General features: G+C 41.2%; 1 non-coding gene across 1 annotated transcript; it reads right to left on the bottom strand.

The window, feature by feature from the left end:
- Window positions 1-19,099: 19,099 nt before the first annotated feature.
- Window positions 19,100-19,206, bottom strand: LOC132012647 (U6 spliceosomal RNA). Its single transcript, XR_009402652.1, has one exon. It is a non-coding gene; the product is annotated as a U6 spliceosomal RNA (small nuclear RNA).
- Between the last annotated feature and the right edge of the window lie 2,213 nt (window positions 19,207-21,419).

Below are 21,419 nucleotides of genomic sequence, written 5' to 3'. Positions count from 1 at the left end.
ACTGTGTGCTAATACCTCACAGTGTTAAGAAAATCTTCCGGATCTCCTTCAGATAATCGCTATCGCTGGGGAAGGAGATGTCATTCCGGCATATATTTTTTCAGATGGTGAAAAAAAAGAAGCTATTTAAAATTATGTCCTACAAATCCAGCTAGTTCATAAAGATGATACATCAAGAATGAGCAAAATACATGTATCATTGGAATTTAGAGCTGAGTTGGATTTTATTATTGTTTCCAGTGATTGTCTCTCCATGTAAGAGGGTGATACTCCACCACTTACTGACATCAGGCTTGACCATATTGCTTACTTTGGCCAATCAAATATGAGTTGGAGTGATAGAAAATACTTTCAAGCAAAATGAAAAATACAAACAAAAATGAGGAGAAATGTACAAAGTAAAGCAATAGGAGGAAAGTGTCTGAGCTCTGATGACAGCAATGAGAAGGAAAAGGAAGATGCAAGAAGCTTTATAAAAACAGAATTGAGAGGAACCAGCTGCCCAGCCTCTGAAACTCTCCTGGGCTTCAGCATTCATTCCTATGGAAGCAATTTTAGGTCAGCACACTGTCTGGGTCCTCGAGATCAGTTACTTCCTTTATGCTTCTCAAATGCAAGCTCCTACTCTCATTCCTAGTACCACTCATCCCTCTGTTCTTTTCTGTCTCCTTTCTCCTTAGGACACCCTCTCTCATCCTGTCCCTCTTTTAAATAAACACCTGCACAACTTTGTCCTTATCTTACAATCTGTTCCTCACACCCCAGAAAATATGGTGTCTTTCATGTTGTAGATGCTTAATAGATATTTGTTAGATGAATATGTTTTTCATAGTGTTATTCCAATGATGTGGATACCCTCATGATTTTTTCCCCATCCTCCAATCTGTGGCTTCTCTTGTGTTGTATTCTGAGTCAGTGGGGCCACTATTCATGAAAGTGGCCAAACCAGAAGTCTGAGAGTGTCCCAGAGTCCCCATCCACTTCAAGTCTCACCAGTTCTCCGTCATGCCTCCCAGTTAGTTTACTTCCCACCATCTTTTCCACCACTGCCCTTAGTTTAGGCCCTTATCATTTCTGCCCTGAATTATTATGTTAGTCCTTCCCTCAGACTTTCCCTCGTTCATTCTGTTCTCATTCTCTGTCCTGCATCCATGGTGATTTTTTTAAAAATGTAATTCTGATTATATAACCATACAATTTAAACTGAGAGTTCAGATAAAAACAACAAAATTTGCAACATGGTGAATGGACAAAAATCTTCACCATCAGGTCACTAATTATCTTTCTTCTTCCACCAAACTATGACACTCCACACATTTTGACAAAAATCTGTGGTTCTTGGAACATGTCTTATCCTAATTTACCTCTGAGCTCTCTCTGCCGGAATGTTCTTTCTCCCATCTTCATCCCTTTCTTATGATTAAATCCCATTTCCACTTTCTCTCAAAACTCAGCTCAGGCATCACCTCCTCTGTGAAGTCTTCCTTAGTTTGAGATTTCTGTACTCCCTTTGCCCTGCCAAACCATTTCCTGCCTGTTTTAATTATAGCATTTCCTAGACTGGGATCAATTAGTTACTCTGTGTCTTCCCACTACAATGTCAGCTCCTTGGAATCACCAGTAGGTCTGATCCATCACATGCAGGGCATAGGGTTGATGCTCAAAAAATGTGGATATCAAATGTCTTGGTGATTGATAGAAGATGATGACTAAACAGAATGGAGATGTCCAGGTTAACCATAGTTTTGATACTGGGTGATTAGGAGCTGAGAACAGATGCAGGGAAGTGTGGAGGCAGAGCTAGTTTGAGGAAAGGGCCAATGCTTTGACTTTATACATATTGAATTTTTACTGACAGTATCTTAAGGAAAAAGAGAAATATGGGCATTTTCTCTTTTTTTTCAGGTGGACATCATTGTGATTTGATATTTTTATACATTATGAGAGGATCCCCATGATGAGTCTAGTCACCATCTGTCACCACACAAAGTTATAACAATATTGTTGACTATATATTCCCAATGCTGTATGTTATATCCTCATGTATCCTCATGACTTATTTATTTTATAACTAAAAGTTTTCACCTATTAATCCCCTTCACCTATTTTGCCCCTCACCCCCATCTTCTCCCGACTCTGGTAACCAACAATTTCTTTCCTGTATCTATGAGTCTATTTCTATTCACTTGTTTTGTTTTGTTAGATTCCAGATATAAGTGAAATCACATGGTATTTGTCTTTCCCTGTCTGACTTTTTCACTTCACATAATGCCCTTTAGGCCCATTTATGTTGTTGCAAATGGCAAGATTTCATTCATTTTAATAGCTGAACAGTATTTCACAGTATATATATACCACGCCCTTTTTTTTTTTTTTTTAATCTGTTTACCCGTCAATGGACACTTAAGTTGCTTCCATATCTTGGCTATTGTAAATAATGCTGCGATGAACATAAGGGTACATATATTTCTTCAAATCAGTGTTTTAATTTTCTTCAAATAAATATCCAGAAGTGAATCGCTGAACTATATGATAGCTCTATTTTTCATTTTTTCGGAAACCTCCATACTGTTTTCCATAGTGGCTGCACCACTTTGCTTTCCCGTGGGTAGTACATGAGGGTTGCCTTTTCTCCACATCGTCATCAATACTTGTTATTTCTTGTCTTTTTGATAGTAGCTAGTCTGACGGGTGTGAGGTGACAACTCACTGGGGATTTGATGTGCATTTTCTTGATGATGACTGATGGTGAGCATCTTTTCATGTGCCTGTTGGCCATTTGTATGTCTTCTTTGGAAAAAACATCTATTCAAGTCCTTTGCCCATTTTTAAATCAGATTGCTTAAAGACATTTTCTGATAGGACCACAGTACTCTCACGCATACAGACCCATGGCAAACACCTTGCCATGAGGGCACGTGTGGATACTGCTGACCTACCATGGAGTGGCAGGAACCAGAGTGATGTGAGGCTCCGTCCTTCAGTATCATGTGAGGGGACTGGGTTTAAATAGATACCTACCTGCTTATAATTGTAAAAAGAAATATCGTAAAAATAAACACTGCAAAGATACACAGTCTTAGGGTTTGTATCTTATCAATATCTTACACATCCAAAAGATAACTGAAAAAGCAATCCCCAGTAAGTTTTTAAAAATGAAATGCATGTTTCATTATTTTTAGCTCCATATCAATTTGGTGCTAGAACTGCACAGAGAAAATAATGATTTCAAGTTATTAACACGGTATTTTTACTATATATGGTCAGCGGAATGTATTCTAGGGACAAACAGAGCTGCAAAGAAAGCATGAACTTCATGCATTGAATAGTTTGTTAACAGTCACATTAGTATTATTTTGAAACTGTTTTTTACATTTCAGGATAAAGCAAATGTTAACTATGTTAATGTTGTCAGGAATCAAGATTTCCCACAGTAGTATATATATCTCCCTTATAATGTTAAATTTGAATTGGAAATATCAGTAGGAGCCTGTGATTTTTTTAATTTCCAGAAATACGTATTTTACAGCTCTGACCACTGAAAAGGCCTAGATGTAATGACAGCACAGATTGTGGCCTTTAAATACCATTTCCCACTCAAGAAGCCAAGGCTCCTTGCAGAAATGAGTGATTCCAGATCTAGGACCTGAGATACGTGTGTGTGTGTGTGTGTGTGTGTGTGTGTGTACAAAATTCATCATATAGTCATTTAATTACCTAGCATGTCTTAGGTGAAAAGGTCCCGGGGGATGCACTTGATTTAACCAAAAGAGGTTCATTTGTAAAATCAGAATGACTATTATTTTAGAAGGCGGAGTAAAACTATCAAATAAACTGGCTATTTATATTTGCATTCTCTATCTGTGGACAGATCTTAGGAGAGCAAATTATGCAAAAGTAGTTTGGGGAGCAGAAAGCCAGAGTGAACAGAGGTAGCTGGGCAATCCCAGTGGCTGATCTCGTCAAGGCGGGATCTTCTGAGGCATCCATCGCTGCATAAGTGACGCAACATGCACCTATTACTTGAAGAGGATTCTTGTGCTCTAAACAGCATAGGTACTAAGCTGCCTCTGTAGGATCACTCACTCTCCTGAGCCACTGCCCCTGCTGGGTCATTAACTCTCAGAAGGCAGTCTTTATTCCTAGGATCCAGGTTCAAGGCCAGAACAGGCTACCTTTTGTGACCTCCCATCTGCATTTGCACCAGCTACTGATGAGGTGGTTACTGCCATGCAATAGAATTAATTGGCCAAAGAGAAGGAAACTGAGGCCCAAGCCTAAGTGGTCGGCGGAGGGCAGGGGGTACCCCACAGTAGAAAAGTGAGAGGTAGAGAAGTAGTCTCTTCAGAAGGCGGTTCCTGTTTGCTCCTTTCTTTTTCACTTTTTTCCTTTAACAACATTGTCCACTTAAGGAGTTTAGAATCAGTATGCTTTCTGAAGCAAAACCCGGTAATCAGAAGCCCTGAAGTGAATCTCTAACAGAAGTTTCCTGTCTATGGCTGAGTCGGTTTGCACACACTGACATTACTGACATAGGCATGAACTTGACTATCCCCTGTGTGTGAGCTGTGCATAGGCTGAAACCCAAATTATTTTTGGTCCCCATTACAGATGTTAGCCTGTGTTCCATTTTTAAGTCTGACGTAGGCACATGCACTGGTTGCCCAGGAGACACGAATCTGGGCAAACCCTGGAGAGAAGTGCCCTGAGGGAGGGCAAATTTTGTTTCTTTGTGGTCCTGCTTGCCCACAGCCTCCATTCTTACCCTCTCACTCCCGTCCACCAACCACAGAGACCCAGGTGAACACACCCCCTGGGGGAATGGTGGGCAGAGCTGAACCTCATTGGGTGGCAGTGGCCAGCAAGGTAAGACTCCCTTCTCTGCGGGTGGGCTGCAGTGCTCACATCCCACCTGCTCAACAGAGTCAGATCTGGCCTCTGACTGGGTCACATCTCAGTAAGCACTCTCAGCCCCCAAAGCCAATCCTTTGTCACACCTGCTCCCCATTGCAGTTGTCCACATAATGATGTGTTGGATTCATGTCTGCTTCTTTCCCCCGGAGGGCAGGGACCACGTGTACTTTGTCTGCCAATGCACATCCAGCACCTAATATACTCCCCAACCAGAGGAGGTACTCAACTGCGTGAGTGGATCCCAGACAATTTGCCAGTAGGGAGAACCTTAGAAGATACCCACGCTGCTTTCCTTATTTGATGAGGGAGGTGAAGCAATTTCTCAAAATCCCATGGGCGTTCAGAAAGGCAGCATTAAGCAGGGGTTAAGCCCATAGACTCTGAATGCAGAATGCCTGGGTTCAATCCAGGCTCTACCACTTACTGGCTCAGGAGTGTCTACATTAACTTAATGGCTCTGTGCCTCAATCTCCTCATCTGGAAAATGGGGATGATTGTACCATCCAACAGAGTTATTATAGGGATTAAATAATATTTATAAAGAGCTTCAAATACTCGGTACATAGTAAGCATTATACATATTTGTTGGTTAGAAGCTGGAATAGGGCCAAATTCTGGGTCTCTTGATTCCCTATCCAGCATTTTTCCCCAAACTGATTAATGTTACTCTGTCATTGGACCAGTGCTGTCCAATAGAATTTTCTGTCATGATGGAAAGGCTCCACACTGTTCAATCTGATAGCCCACTGGCTATATGGGGCTGCTGTGCCCTTGAAATGTGGCTAGCATGATGGAGGAAATTAATTTTTAATTTAGTCTAATTTTAATTAATTAGAATTTGAATTTGGGCTACTCTGACAGCCAGTCAGGAGCAGGAATTCTTACAGCGGCCAAGTCATCATGGCTGACAAGAGTCTGGCTGCCCGTTAAGCCCAGCAACATCCTTCTGAGCACCAGCAGCACATTCTCCTAGAAGCCAGTAAACTCCTCCCCCACATCTTTATTTTGGTCAGGCCTCCCAGGCCAGACACCTGCCATCAAGGCAGTGTTGCCCCTCTATCAAGGTAGCTGGGCAGATTGGCACACCCCCCAGAACTGTGGTAGAGTAAACCAATTAAGAGCCTTTTTCTTTTTCTCTAAGGACATACACCATGAATTTAAAAACAACAACAATATATGAATAAACAAAAACTTTCAAAGGTCTAATGTGAACATTTTTAAAACCAGTTTTAGAATACATATTCTTCAAGAACATTTAAAATGCTACTTTTGGAGAACTTCTCTTCCATATGTATAGATATCTCCTGCCATTAAAAAAAAAAAAAAATCAATCCAAGGAAAAGGCAAGACCTCAACTGGTTGGATTCCAAATTAAGCTACAGCTTGAGCTAAAAATAGCTTGCTAGTGTTGAGGATCTGTCCTCTGAATTTAAATGGCTTGCTTCTCTCCCAGAGGACAGCATTCACTGTGTCTGATCGCAGGACTGGACTCTGGAAAAGCACACTTTATGTTTTCTCTGGACTCATTTCTGTGCTGTGTTCAAAGCAGAGTAAAAGTAACCAACCATCGTTTTAAGTGCTATACATATGCATTGTTATGTATAATGAGCATAAATCTCCGTGTGTGTATGTAATTCAGCTTTGTGTAGGTAATCCTGAAGGTATGTTCTGAAATATATTTTACTTTTTTTTCTTCCCCAAACATATTACTGTTTACTTTACTAAAATGTATCATCCCCATTTATCACTGAAAAGACTTTATTCTTTTTAATTTCAAAAACAATCTCTGTTTTCAGGGAGCCTGTGTGGCTCAGTTGGTTGTGTCTGACTTGGGCTCAGGTCATGATCCCAGGCTCCTGGGATGGAGCCCTGTGTCAGGCTCCCTGCTTAGCAGGGAGTCGGCTTTCCCTTCTCCCTCTGCCCCTCCAATCCCTATATATGCACAAACACACACACTCTCTCTCTCAAATAAATAAATAAATTCTTTAAAAAAAAAACCAACTCTTTTTTTTCTCTTGGCACTCTGGGAGAAGACCAGAATTGGATGGTGAAGACCAGAAGAGAAAAATAAGAAATGGCAAGTTGCAGGCTCAATTTGTGGTTTAAAAAAATTATATATATATATATTTTTTTAAATGGATTGAATTAATACATACTTAATATTTTTTCAATACCATATAAAGTAGGTATAAGGCATTTGTCATCAGCTATACATGCACATATTTTAAGTAATCAAGTCATTCTGTAAACCTTATGAATTATTTCTTAGGAAGGACAATTCTGCAAATGTCCATACCTGTGCAGCTGCCGCCAAAGTCCTCCTTCTTCACTACTTTGGCCACAAGACAATGCACTTTAGGTGTAAGAGCCATGTTTCCCAACATCAGTCTGTTCTTTCCCACCTACCTCTTTTAAAAAAATGTTTGAAGACATCTGAAATTCCACTCTCTTGTGGATAACCACAGCTCAAGTTTGGTGTTTTCCTTCCTGATTCTTCATGCTCTGTCAACCCCTTCCTGGTTGTCATTGGCATGAAACCAACATTTTAATTCAACACTTTTTTGGGATAGATCTATGTAGAATAAGGCTCTGTACTGGGAAAGGATGATGGTAGATGAATCAGAACTATCTGGCCTCCACGGAACTCAGAGGCACTGAGCCATGGACTGATAGAAAATGGAGAATATGTAAAATTATGAAAGAGAGAACCCCTGCTTTGTGAGCTCAGCTGAGAAAAGAGAATTTCCTTCAGGGAGGATGGGGACAGGCTTCCGGGCAGAAACTGCATCTAGACTGAGTTGTGAGATGTAGGTATGACGTGGACCAAGATGGAGACTGGCACTCAGATGCTGGGAGCTACACAAGTACAGACAAAAAGGAATATGCCTCAAGTAAAACCTGAAGCATTTAGCTTAAAACATTGAAGGAGCTTATGGGGAAGCAGGGTGGGAAGCAAGCCTCAGGCATCATTAGGTTGGATCATCTCTGAAGCCAGTGAGGAGACCTTCAAAGTTTCAAAGTAAGGGACGGAGGCAGAGTGTTGCCAGAGGGAATTGTGAAACCCCTCTCCTCCCATTCATATGTTGAAGCTCTAACCCAGTGAGACAATGTTTGGAGATAGGACTTTTAAGGAAGTAGTTAAGGCTAAATGAGGTCGTGAGGGTGGGGTCCTAATCCAATAGGACTGGAGTCAGGTAAAGAGACAAGGAGTGTGTGTGCTCTGGGAAAAGGTTACATGGAAGCGGCCATCTGTAAGCCATCAAACGGTCTCACCAGAAACAGCGCTGCCAGCGTCTTGATCTTCGACTTCCACGCTTCAGAACTGTGGAAAAAAAATAAAGTTTCTGTTGTTGAAGTTTCCCAGTCTGTGGTATTTTGTTGAGACAGTCCTAGCAGACAAAGACATAGAGTTTAACATTTGGTTTAGGGCATTTCTTGGTTCTTTTTTTTTTTTTTCCTTCAAAATTTTATTTATTTGAGAGAGAGAGAGCATGTGCATGCACCTGAACAGGGGGACAGGCAGAGGGAAAGAGAGAAGCAGACTCCTTGCTGAGCAGGGAGCCCTACGTGCTGCTCAATCCTTGGACCCTGGGGGATGACCTGAGCCTAAGGCAGGTGCTTAACCAACTGCACCACCCAGACACCCCAAATATTTCTTGGTTCTTACTAAAGAATGGACTTCAAAATAGTCATATCTTAAAATAATGGAATTGTTCTTACCCCTTCAAGCTTTGCTTCTGCATTTAAACAGCGACTCCATTGCTGTTACTTAGTATGATAACCTGATATTGAGCACCCCCATTCATATTTACAGTATGTTTCTTTTTTTTTATTTTAGATTTTATTTATGTATTTGACACAGAGAGAGCACAAGCAGAGGGAGAGGCAGAGGGAGAGGGAGAAGCAGTTTCCCCGAAGAGCCACCCAGGATCATATAGGAGTATGCTAACTTCTATATAAATATTCAGAAGTCACGCTGAGTGATTTCAGTAAAATGACCTAATAATAAACATAACAATAAAATTAATACAACAGTAACATCATTAACACTGAGTACTTATAATGTAGCAGACACCACTCTAAGTGCTCCTCAGGTATTGATTCATTTAACCCTCAAACAATCACATCAAGTAGTTACTATTTTTATGCCCATTTCGCAGAGGAGGAAAGCAAGCACAGGAAGGCTAAGTGACCTGCCCCCAGGGGTTTTATAGCTATGAACTGAGGCTGATAAACTGGAATTGATGTAATACCTAGATATCGATCAATATATTAACATTCTAATATTAATTTGACATTGCCATTTGACAATGCATTGAGGACAATTTGTTTATTTTCAGATGCAACTCAAAATGTAAGTAGAATATAAGTTCTGTGATGAAACTAAGTGTTAACACCAGGTGCTGTGTGAGTCAAAGGCAGGTTGTATTTGGCTTCAAACTACACTCAAGCTTTCCTTACCTCTCTCCACTCCATTATCACCGAAGAGAAAACATATTACACTAAAATTTGCAGATATCTGAGCAAACTTTCTCATAAGATTCTAATATCTGAACCAAAAATGGAGTTTCTTGACCCTACAAAGCTGAGAGCTACCCTTTGGTCCCTGGAGGGCCACTCTTTACGGCTCTGTTTGAATTGTCTGCTGATCTTTCCTGGACATCTCTATTTTATTCTCTAACTCAACACTGTCTGTATTATTTTTATTGCAAATCTGAACTCTGATCTGCTTCTGGGCCAAGACCCTGTCAAGTTGTACTCTAGATTGAGTTTTCTTCACCTGCTTGCATAAACTTTGAAAAATAGAGAACAAAAATCTTCCTCTCTCTTTTCCTTGTTGCCAGTCCCTTACAGGATAGATAAATTACAGTGTTACACACATCAAAGATCCTCAATAAACTGAGCTATAGGAAAATTATTTTTGGCATCATTCCCAGAATTAATCACAAAATTTACTTTTATATAGGACTGGTACAAATGGTCATGGTAGAACCACAAGGAGGTTTAAGGGAAAGGGGAAGGAACTTCTGTGAACAATTCCCTAACGTAGAGGGTAAGACTGTTAAGTGTGCATTGCTCTGGAGAAAGGGTCGTTTAGCAATTAAATAGTTAAACCTTGAGTGAATGCAGGCAGCAGCTGGAAGAAGCCTTTATAGTGCGAGGCAGGAAGCGGGGAGTCAGTGACTTCTGCTGGCAGGAAGGAGTAGAGAAGGCAGAGGGAGAACAGAGCAGGGCACCGGATTTTAAGTTGTTCTCAGCCTGGAAGACTTTCTTGCACAGTTTGGAACCAGATATAGGCCAGAAAACTACTCCCGTGGCTGCACAAAGGATGAAAAGGTGCTGACTGCACATGGAGAGAAGCCAAAGTCGGGAGATACAGGCATTGTGATCAGAATACATTTGGAACTTCCAGATCTGAATGGAACTACACGAGAGTAGGAACTGAGATGCCTAGACATCTAGAAATACTGTTGATAAAGCCTTCTTAAGTAATAGGCATAATACCTAACATTTATTTGGCCATTTTTACATGCGAAGAACTATATTGTCTCATATTTGTTATCCCATTTATGTCTCAAGAACCCAATGAGGAATGTGCCTGTTTTCGAAATTATTCCTCGTTTTATAAATGAGCAAATTGAGGCTTTGTAGGTTAAATCATTTGCCCAAGGTTATAAATTTAAAGTTTGACCCTGTCAAAGTACAAATTTTTACGTGATCTCTATACAAACATATAATGTGAAAGATTTACTTACCTCATTTATGAGAGAACCAGCTGTTTCAAAGGGGAGGATCTAAGAGTGTGTGTGTGTGTGTGTGTGTGTGTGTGTGTGTGCGCGCGCGCGCGCACGCGCGCATGTCTCACCAGTGGAAGAAAAGGATGCCGGACAAGATTGCAAAAGATACAGAATAGAAAACTGACTAATGTTCCACAGAGCAATAAAACCAAACATTCAGGGTTATTTTCTATGGGACATAAATCATTTTTATCTCTATAGGACAAAAATAAGTTGCAATGTAACAATCTTCTAGACATTATCTACTTTCTTTTTTTTTTGAGAAGTTTTTTTAAAATTTATTTTTTATTTATTTTCAGCATAACAGTATTCATTATTTTTGCACCACACCCAGCGCTCCATGCAATCCGTGCCCTCTCTAATACCCACCACCTGGTTCCCCCAACCTCCCACCCCCTACCCCTTCAAAACCCTCAGATTTTTTTTTTTTAAGATTTTATTTATTTATTTGTCAGAGAGAGAGCAAGCGAGAGCGAGCACAGGCAGACAGAGTGGCAGGCAGAGTGGCAGGCAGAGTCAGAGGGAGAAGCAGGCTCCCTGCTGAGCAAGGAGCCCGATGTGGGACTCGATCCCAGGACGCTGGGATCATGACCTGAGCCAAAGGCAGCTGCTTAACCAACTGAGCCACCCAGGCGTCCCCCCTCAGATGGTTTTTCAGAGTCCATAGTCTCTCATGGTTCACCTTCCCTTCCAATTTCCCCGAACATTATCTACTTTCTGGAGGGCTTTTCCGAAACATAGTTGGTACATAATGTTACATTAGTTTTAAGTGTATAGCATAGTGATTTGACAAGTCTGTATGTTATGCTGGGCTCACAAGTGTGGCTACCATCTGTCACCATACAACACTGTTTCAATACTATTCACTGTATTTCCCATGTTGTACCTTTTATCTCTGGGATTTACTCATCCTATAACTGGAAGCCTGTATCTCCCACACCCTCTCACCCATTTTGCTCATACCCTACCCCACTCCCCTCTGGCAACCATCAGTTTGTTCTCCACTAACATCTACTTTTAAAGACTTGGAGCCCTAATTAATAAAACATAACAGATCAAACAAAATTACATCCCTGAGGTAATCAGGTGCTCTCAGGTGGACTCATTAGACAAGGTTGTCTACAGCAGTACCTAATAGAACTTTCCATGGTGTTGAAAATGTTCTTATAGTTGCAGTGTCCAGTCAAGTTGCCACAAGCCACACTTGACTAGAAATGTGACTACTGGAGAAACTAAATTTTAATTAATTTAAATTGAGAGTCATACATGATTAGTGACTACTGTACTGGATTGTGCTAGATGACACAGCTCGAAGACTTAGAGCACAGTTTACAGAGTCCCTGCGTGACTCAAGTGCCAGTAAATTTTTAGAAGCACTATTATTGGTGATACGGACAAACAGTGTTTGCTGCCCACATTTTGAAAAATGCTGTTCAAATCCATGCCCTTCTAGAAACCACTTTCTGTAAGAGGAAAAGGTGGTGGTATAGATCCCATTTAAGGGATGGGTAATAGAGAGTCAACTGCTGACGGCAATACAATTAGTCAGTGGTAAAAGTGGGATTCTGGCCCAAGTGTGCCTGGTTGAAAGGCTGAAATCTCAAATGGCCTACAGAGACTGAATAGGTCAAACAGAGGGATCTAATGGTTTGGTTATAAAGCAAACTGAAAGCAACTAGTCAAGATTCAGTTGATTTGGGTCCAGAATTTCCAGATCTTATAAATTTTCAGAAAATCAGTTCTGGACTTTTATGTGAGACAATCTTGATTTTTAAAACCCTGTATGGACCAGGGTGCCTGGGGAGCTCAGTCAGTTAAGCATCCAACTTTTGATTTCTGCTCAGGTCAGGATCTCAGGGTCTTGAAAGGGGGTCTGCACTGGGCTCCATGCTCAATGGGGAGTCTACTCGTGATTCTCCCTCTCCCTCTGCCCCTCCCACCATAGGCATGCACACTCTCTCTATATAAATAAATTAATAGATCTGAAAAAAACAAAACCAAAAACCTGCATGGACCAACACAAAAACAAGTTTGTGGTCCTAAGATGGGCCATAAACCACCATTTTTCAACCCTGGTTAGATCGACAATGTAAAAGTTTTCTTCTTTTCACCTCACTGCTTCTACAGGGAACTGAAAACAGGGATTTGGTCTTTCCAGACCTTTCTAGGCAGAGTCAAGGGTTTCTCACAGCAATATGACCCTTTCAGTATTTGTCACATATGGCTAAACGGTTATTTACATGTTTCTCTTTTTCGCGAGAATGCTAGTCCCTGGAGGAGAAGGACATCTACTCAGCTATCTATTGCCAGCACAACGCCTAGCAAAAAGAAAGCATTTCATACATGTTGCTGAATGAGTATGCATAAAAATGAGAAGCTTAGACAGAGTTGCTATGGCCCATTTCTTTTTTCACTTTAAACTTCTGTGGGCCAAAGGGATTCATTTCCTTATTGTTGTTCTGTTTTGTTTTGTTTTAAAGATTGTATTTATTTATTTGACAGAGAGAGAGGTCACAGGTAACAGAGAGGCAGGCAGGGAGAGTGGGGGCGGGGAGGGGAAGCAGGCTCCCCGCAGAGCAGAGAGCCTGATGTGGGCCTTGATCCCAGGACTCCAAGACCACAACCTGAGCCAAGAGCAGAGGCCCAACTCACTGAGCCACCCAGGCGCCCTGTTCTGTTGTTTTTAAACCTAGGCTCGGGCTTCCACACAAGTATTACACACAGTAATTCAAAAATAATCTCAAAATAATAATGGCTACCATCTTCAGTGGCTCAGTTGCCTTGGGCTCAAGCACCTGCCTTGGGCTCAAGTCATGATCCCAGGGTCCTGGAACTGATTCCTCCATAGTCCTGCTATGTCCTGAGTCCTGCTCAGTCCGGAGCCTGCTTCTCCCTCTGCCTGCCACTCCCCCTGCTTGTGTGCTCTCTCTCTCTGTCTGACAAATAAATAAAATCTTTAAAAAAAAAAAAAAGCTACCATTTTTTTTTAAAGCACATTATGTAAAAGGTTCTTTCTCTATATGATCTTATTTAATCCCTCCAGTAACCCAAGGAAGTTAACACTATCACCTCTATTTTACTGACGAGAAAACAGATTCAAAATTGTTAAGTGAATTGCCCAAGTTCACACAGCTCTCAACTCCATTGCCTCTAGTATTCATGCTCTGAGTTCTGCTCAGCAGCTCCCACTCTACTCTTTTTTAAAAGATTTTATTTATTTATTTGAGAGAGAGAGCGAGAGAGCAAGAGAGAAAGCAAGAGAGAGAGAGCATGAGCAGGGTGAGGAGCAGAGGGAGAAGCAGGAGGTCTGGGTCTCTTAGTAGGAGAGCCTGCCAGAATGGAGCAAACCAGGCAACTGGGCCACGGAGGTGCAGCACTGGTGTCCGTGGAACAAAACGGGTGGTCTGAGCAGGCTCGCTGCCAGAAGAGCTAGAATGAAGAACCCAAAGCTCAAAGCCAGAAAGAATCTGTGAGGGATGGGAACTTAGGGAGGGGCGGATTGTGTGGGCATCAGAGTCATACAGGTTCTCTTTGCATGGGCTCTGAAGCTTAATACTTGGGGAAATCCCAGGAAGGGACAAATACTAAAATATCCCAGGGTGGTGCCAGGTGCCAAAGCAGGGCTCCATGGGTAGTCATTGACCAATTAACTGTCACAGATGTGACCATAAGAGATTCACTTATGGATGTTTCTTACCCTTAAAATTCAAGCAAAACAGGGCGCCTGGGTGGCTCAGTCTGCTAAGCATGTGCCTTCTGCTCAGGTCATGATCCCAGGGTCCTGGGATCAAGTCTCTCATCAGCCTCCTTGGGGAGTCTGTGTGTCTCCATCTCCCTCTCTGTCCTTCCCTCCTGCTCAAACACATGCATTCTCTCTCTCGTATAAGTAAATAAGGGACACCTGGGTGGCTCAGTCATTAAGCGTCTGCCTTTAGCTCTGGTCATGATCTAAGGGTCCTGGGATCAAGTCCCACATAGGGCTCCTGCTCAGTAGGGAGCCTGCCTCTCCCTCTGCCCTCCCCTCTGCTTGTGTGCCTTCTCTCTCCCTGACTCTCTCAAATAAATAAATAAATAAATAAATAAATAAAATCTTTCAAATAAGTAAATTAAATCTTGACCAAAAAAATTCAAGCAAAACAAAGGTTCAGAAAATTTGAGAACACTAATGCAACCCAGTGGATATTTCGAATTGTATTTTTTCCTCCTCCCTCCCCATTTCCCACACCAGCAGTCCCCACTCCATGAAGACATTAACCATTCAAAATATATTTATCCACTCATTTGTTGTTGGTGGTTTTTAAAGAATTTATTTATTTATTTGACAGAGAGATCACAAGTAGGCAGAGCGGCAGGCAGAGAGAGAGAGGGAAGGAAGCAGGCTCCCTGCTGAGCAGAGAGCCCGATGCGGGGCTCCATCCCAGGACCCTGAGATAATGACCTGAGCTGAAGGCAGAGGCTATAACCCACTGAGCCACCCACGTGCCCCTAGGCACTCATTTGTTTTAAGAATCAAACTGAAGGGGCACCTGGGTGGCTCAGTGGGTTATAGCCTTCAGCTCAGGTTATGGTCTCAGGGTCCTGGGATGGGCTCTCTGCTCAGCAGGGAGCCTGCTTCCCCCTCTATCTCTGCCTGCTTGTGATCTCTCTCTCTGCATCAAATAAATAAATAAAATCTTTAAAAAAAAAAAAAAAAGGAGAATCAGACTGAAATCCATTTGCACACTCCATGAAATGGTGTTTGCTTTCAAGGAGAACATAACAGAGCTGGGGAAGTTCCAAAGCAGAAATTCCAAAATGACCAAAGGCGAGAGAACGACCTCCAGGGGTGTGGACTCTGAGTCGTGGGACTGTGGTGGAGACTCAGGAAAGTGGAGACTCAGGCCCTTGAAGTGAGGAAAGGAGTGCACCATGTGAATGGAGACAGAATTTTCCATCAGACTCCATACCAAAAGGGCACACGATTTGAAGCTTGAAAAGAGGTATGCTACAATCTGACACACTTGGTACAACTTTATGGTATCTTCTGCTCAAGAAGTGGTTCAGGCTGAAAATAGAATGTGTCTCCCCAAAGAGGTAAATATATTTGATCATCAAATTCACAGAGAATCTAAGAGATTCTAAGGGTGTTTGAGGACAAGATATATTTCTGATCCTCTATGGTTGGCATCCTCAAGGCAAGCATGCTCAAGAACAAAAAGTCCCTGTATCTAATATAAACATGTTTTCAGTATTTGCTCAGACATAAAATGACTTCAGCATTTTGCAAAGGATTTCCTTAGAAAACAACTTTTGCCCAATGTTTTTAATTTCATCTGAAATGTAAATAAACGAATTTCAATGACAACAAAACATACATTCTTAAGAGTATACAATAGTAAGAACTTATTTTGAAATGAAAGAGCCACCAACAGAAATAGAATATTGAAGTGCAGGGGAGAGCTTGATTTTCTAATATTAGATTGAGTGCATTTCTTTTTTTTTTTTTTTTAAAGATTTTATTTATTTGAGATCACAAGTAGGCAGAGAGGCAGGCTGAAAGAGAGAGAGGAAGAAGCAGGCTCCCTCCGAGCAGAGAGCCCGATGTGGGACTCGATTCCAGGACCCTGGGATCATGACCCGAGTCGAAGGCAGCGGCTTAACCCACTGAGCCACCCAGGTGCCCCAGATTGAGTGCATTTCAAAACAGAATGAAATTCAGCTTAACTATAATGGGGTTTCTCCTCAACCCAGAATGATTTACTTATTGCTGCCACAAAATGAAAACATATTTGTTAATGTGTAAAGTTGTAAAACTTACACTTGTATGGATAGAAAACTTAGAATTAGCATGATGTGACAGATCTATCCCATTTGAAACATATTAATTAAACATGTGGATAGATAACCTCAAGTATTATTTCTTTTTTTTTTTTAAGATTTAATTAATTTATTTATTTGACAGAGAGAGATCACAAGTAGGCAGAGAGGCAGACAGAGAGAGAGAGAGAGGAGGGCAGGCTCCTTGCTGAGCAAAGAGCCCAATGTGGGGATCGATCCGAGGACCCTGAGATCATGACCCGAGCCAAAGGCAGAGGCTTAACCCACTGAGCCACCCAAGCGCCCCATCAAGTATTATTTCTTAAGACATTTTAAAAAATCAACCGCTTTACAAGGGACGTGAAATATTCCCTTTTTGAACAGATCCCAGATTTTCGCATGCCTGCCTTTGAGCCAAACTAGCTTTTCCTATTGACTTTACCAAGATGATTTTATGAAATACAACCACGCCTCACATTTTTTTCCCAGAAAAAAAAAAAAAAAAAACCAAAACCTGTGGCATATATAAATGTCTATGTGCAGTTTTTGAACAAATCCTGTCTTTTAAGGCAGAGCTGCAAGGACAAGGGAGGGGAGAGTTCTTTTCCGTACTGTGAAGTTTGGTTCTCTGTGAAATAGAATTTCATCAAACTGAATGTGTTATGAATTTTAAATATATTTGATGCTAAAAGGGAAAAAATAAGCATGCTGTCCTTTCTTGTAGGCTTGTCTTTAGCTGTGTCTGGTCATTACCTTGGCAACCCTTACAAATGGCCACTGACGTCAAAAAAAGAGGAAAAACACTGCCGAGAGCATACATTCCATACATTAGAGATCATTCTGAAGACTTCGAATTCTTAGGCTCATATAGGCACTACATGGCTTTAAGAGGAGCACAAGCAATCTTCCATTTACAAACATTCTTCATAAACTTATTAAGGTTGTGAGATCTGAAAAGATCATCTCTCAGTTTTTAATTTAAGCAAAATACAATTCAGTTACTCACTTGGGTGTTGTGTCTCACAGTAGGTGTCAAATCCATAAAAAAGTGGGGGCCTGGCAAGTCTCAAAAACAAATGGAAGCTGTCCATTGCTTCTGAAAGTATTTTTCCCCAGTATTTTAGTATGAAAAATTTCAAACATAGGAATTCGAAAGAATTTTACAGTGGACACCTGTACATTGATCACCCAGAGTCATTACCATTCTACTCTACTGGCCCTATCACATACATATTCATCTACTCTCCATCCATCCATCCATCCATCCATCCATCCATCCATCCATCCATATATTGGTCCTTTTATCCTACCTTAAGCCATCTGTTTTTTGATATAAACATCAAAATTGCAGGCATGAGTATACTTCCTAAATAGTTCATCATGCATATCATTAACTATAGTTCAATATTTCTTTTGATTTAACATTTACAAACAATGAAATGCACAAATTTTAAATGTACATTTGCTGAGTTTTAAAAAATGCATATAAAAAATAAAAAATAAAAAATGCCTATAAATTTCTGCCAAGACGTAAAACACCACTATCAACCTATTCAGTTCCCATCTGCCTCTTCCCATTCAATCCCAACCCAACCATCCTCCCTATTTCGGAAAGTATTTTTTAGAGCTTTCCTTTAGGGCTTATTACTACTACTTCTTCTTCTTCTTCTTCCTCTTCTTCTTCTTTTAACTTCTTCTTTTTTAAAGATTGATATATTTATTTAGCCTGCGAGCAAGGAGGGGAGAAGCAGAGGGGTAGTGGGAGGGAGCCCCATGCAGACTCTGTGCTGAGCCGGATGTGGAGCTTGATCTCACGCCCCTGAGATCATGACCCTGAGATCAACTCTGAGATCAGGACCTGAGCCAAGACCAAGAGTCAGTTGCTTAACTGACCATAGCACCCAGGCACCCTAAGAGCTTATTACTTCTAAGAGTCTCCTCCCTTGCACTGTCCCAAGGACTTCATTTATCCCTCAAACTGCAAGTTTACATGTTCAGTGACATTTAATATTAGTGTGGCCAGCATTTACTTCTGCTCTGTTCTAGCATTCGCCCTACTCCAACCATGTATTCATAATGCCCCATTTTCAGGGACAAGGGCAAAATCAAAACAGGCTGCATAATTCTCGAGGCCCAGTGAAAATGAAAATGCAAGACCCTTGTTCAATATTAAGAATTCCAAGATGGTGGGGTGCCTGGGTGGCGCAGTCGGTTGAGCATCTGACTCTTGGTTTTGGCTCACATTGTGATCTCAAGGATGTGAGATTTAGCCCTGTGTCCAGCTCTGCACTCTGCACTGTCTGCTTAAAACTCTCTCTCCCTCCCCCTCTGCCTCTCCCCTCCATTCTCTCTTGAATAAATAAATAAATAAATCTTTTTTTTAACACATATTAAAACATTTATTACGGTGATAAAAATACAGAGATTTTTTTTCTCATATATATTTTTAATTTTTTTAGGAATTAAAAAAAAATTTTTTTTTATAAACATATAATAATATATTTTTAACCCCCAGGGTACAGGTATGTGAATCGCCAGGTTTACACACTTCACAGCACTCACCATAGCACATACCCTCCCCAATGTCCATAAAAAATATGGAACGCTTCATGAATTTGCGTGTCATCCTCGCGCAGGGGCCATGCTAATCTTCTCTGTATCGTTCCAATTTTAGTATATGTGCTGCTGAAGCGAGCGCTAAATAAATAAATCTTTAAAAAATAATTTCAAGATGGTGACAATTGGGCATTAAATTAAGTTGCACAGGTTGTACACTCATGAAGCTGGCCTTGATCAAAATATTTAACAACTGCTAAGAGGTAGACCAGTTGATCAAATTGTAGGCCAGCCATAGTAGTTAAGGCAGGTTGTAGAGTTTCTCTTTTAGTGATGAAGAGGGGAGATTCAGGGGATGTGGCATGTGCCAACGTAGTGGGCAGCAGACAGGTCCTAGGGGATTCCAGCAGTGGTTATATAACAAATATATAAGGATGTATCAGGATTTCAGCCTTTGGGGATGGCCCCACTGGTGTCCACAGACTGATCAGCCCAGGCCCTAGTAAGTGAATCTGACAGCTTTTCTTGCAGGCCATGCCCCTGAATACGTCATGAAGGAGGTTTTAACCCAAGCTGGACTATGAGTTTTTTATTCGGAGCTGCAGAAACAGTACGTTCCCATCTCCCCCTTCCAGGTCCCCACTATGTAGTGCATTTTTACAAGAGGAACAAACCAGGATTTTTCGTGGTACTGATTACTTTCTTTAGGATCTCTATATATGCTCTTCTTATTTTCTTAAATAGATTTTATTTTTATTTTTCTTAAGATTTTATTTATTTATTTGAGAGGGAGAGAGAATGAGAGAGAGAAAGAGAGAGAGCATAAGTTGGGAGAGAGGAAGAGGGACAAGCAGGCTCCAGCTGAGCAGGGAGCCTGATATAGGGATCAGTCCTAGGACCCTGTGATTGTGACCTGAGCCAAAGGCAGAGGCTTAACCGACTGAGCCACCCAGGCATGATTAGACCTTATTTTTAGAGCAGTTTTAGGTTCTCAGCAAAATTGAGCAGAAAGTACAGAGAGTTCCCATATGAGGTATATGGGTATATCCTCCTCCAACACATGCAGTCTCCCCCACTGTCAGCATCACAAACTGGAAGGATAAATTTGTTGCCATCCTTGAACCCACATTATGACCTCAAGTCCATAGTTTACATGAGGGTTCACACTTGGTGTTGTACATTCTCTTGAGTGTTGACAAATGTCTATTGGTACATACCCACCATTATAGCATTGCACAAAATAGTTTCACTGACCTAAAAATCTATGTCCTACCTGTTTGTCCCTCCCTCCCACCGCTGACAACCACTGATCCTTTCACTATCTCCATAGTTTAACCATAGCCAGAAAGTCATATAGCTGGGATCATACAGGATGTTATCTTTTCATATTGGCTTTTTTCACTTAGCAAGATGCATTTAAGGTTCTTCTATATTTTTTCATGGCTAGATAGCTCATTTCCATTGTCTAAACATACCACAGTTGACTTACGCATTTACCTACTGAACGACATTACTTCCAGGTTTTGCCAATTATGACTAAAACTGTTATAAACATCTGTGTGCAAGTTTTGTGTAGACTTAAGTTTCAACTTATTTTGGTGAATTTGAAAGAGCACAATGGCTGGGTCATATGGTAAGTATATATTCAGGTTTGTTAGAAACGAGATTGTCTCCCAAAGTGGCTGCACCATTTTGCATTCTTACCCACAGCTGTGAGAGTCCCTTTTGCTCCCTAGCCCTCTCAACATTTGCTGTTGGCTGTGTTTTGGAGTTTGGCCATTCTGACGAGTATGTAGTAATTTCTTGTTTTGTTGTTGTTGTTGCTTTTTATTTTAGAGGGAGGGGAGGAACAGGAAGGGAGGGAGAGAGAATCTCGAGCAGACACTCCACCAAATGCAGAGCCTGACACAGGGCTCAATCTCACAATCCTGAGATCATGACCTGAACTGAAACCAAGAGTTTAACTGTTTAGCTGACTGAGCCATCAAGGTGCCCCATGATATCTTGTTTTAATTTGTAATTCCCTAATGACATATGATGTTCAGCATCTCTTCATATGCTTGTTTGCCATCTGTATATCTTTTTTTTTCTTTGAAAAAATGTTATGGGCCTTTTGGATAGGAATAGGCATTTATTTGCCAAGAGGATGATCCCCTCATACTTCTACTGGAATCAACACAGAGCCTCCTCTTTGCTAATTCTGTTTGATCCCTACGCTTGTTGTCTGTGGTGATGAAACCTGGCCTACTCAGCACCACATAGGGGTTCAGGCCATGGATACCAAAGCTTACAGCATACTTGATTCCGAGATTAATGTGTTCTTGGATCCCCAAACCAAAGTTTCTAGTATCTGAG

The sequence above is a fragment of the Mustela nigripes genome, chromosome 2 (assembly GCF_022355385.1).
Source record: "Mustela nigripes isolate SB6536 chromosome 2, MUSNIG.SB6536, whole genome shotgun sequence".
NCBI lineage: Eukaryota > Metazoa > Chordata > Mammalia > Carnivora > Mustelidae > Mustela > Mustela nigripes.
Note: the sequence above shows the minus strand (reverse complement) of the source record. Positions and strands in the feature narration are given on the sequence as shown.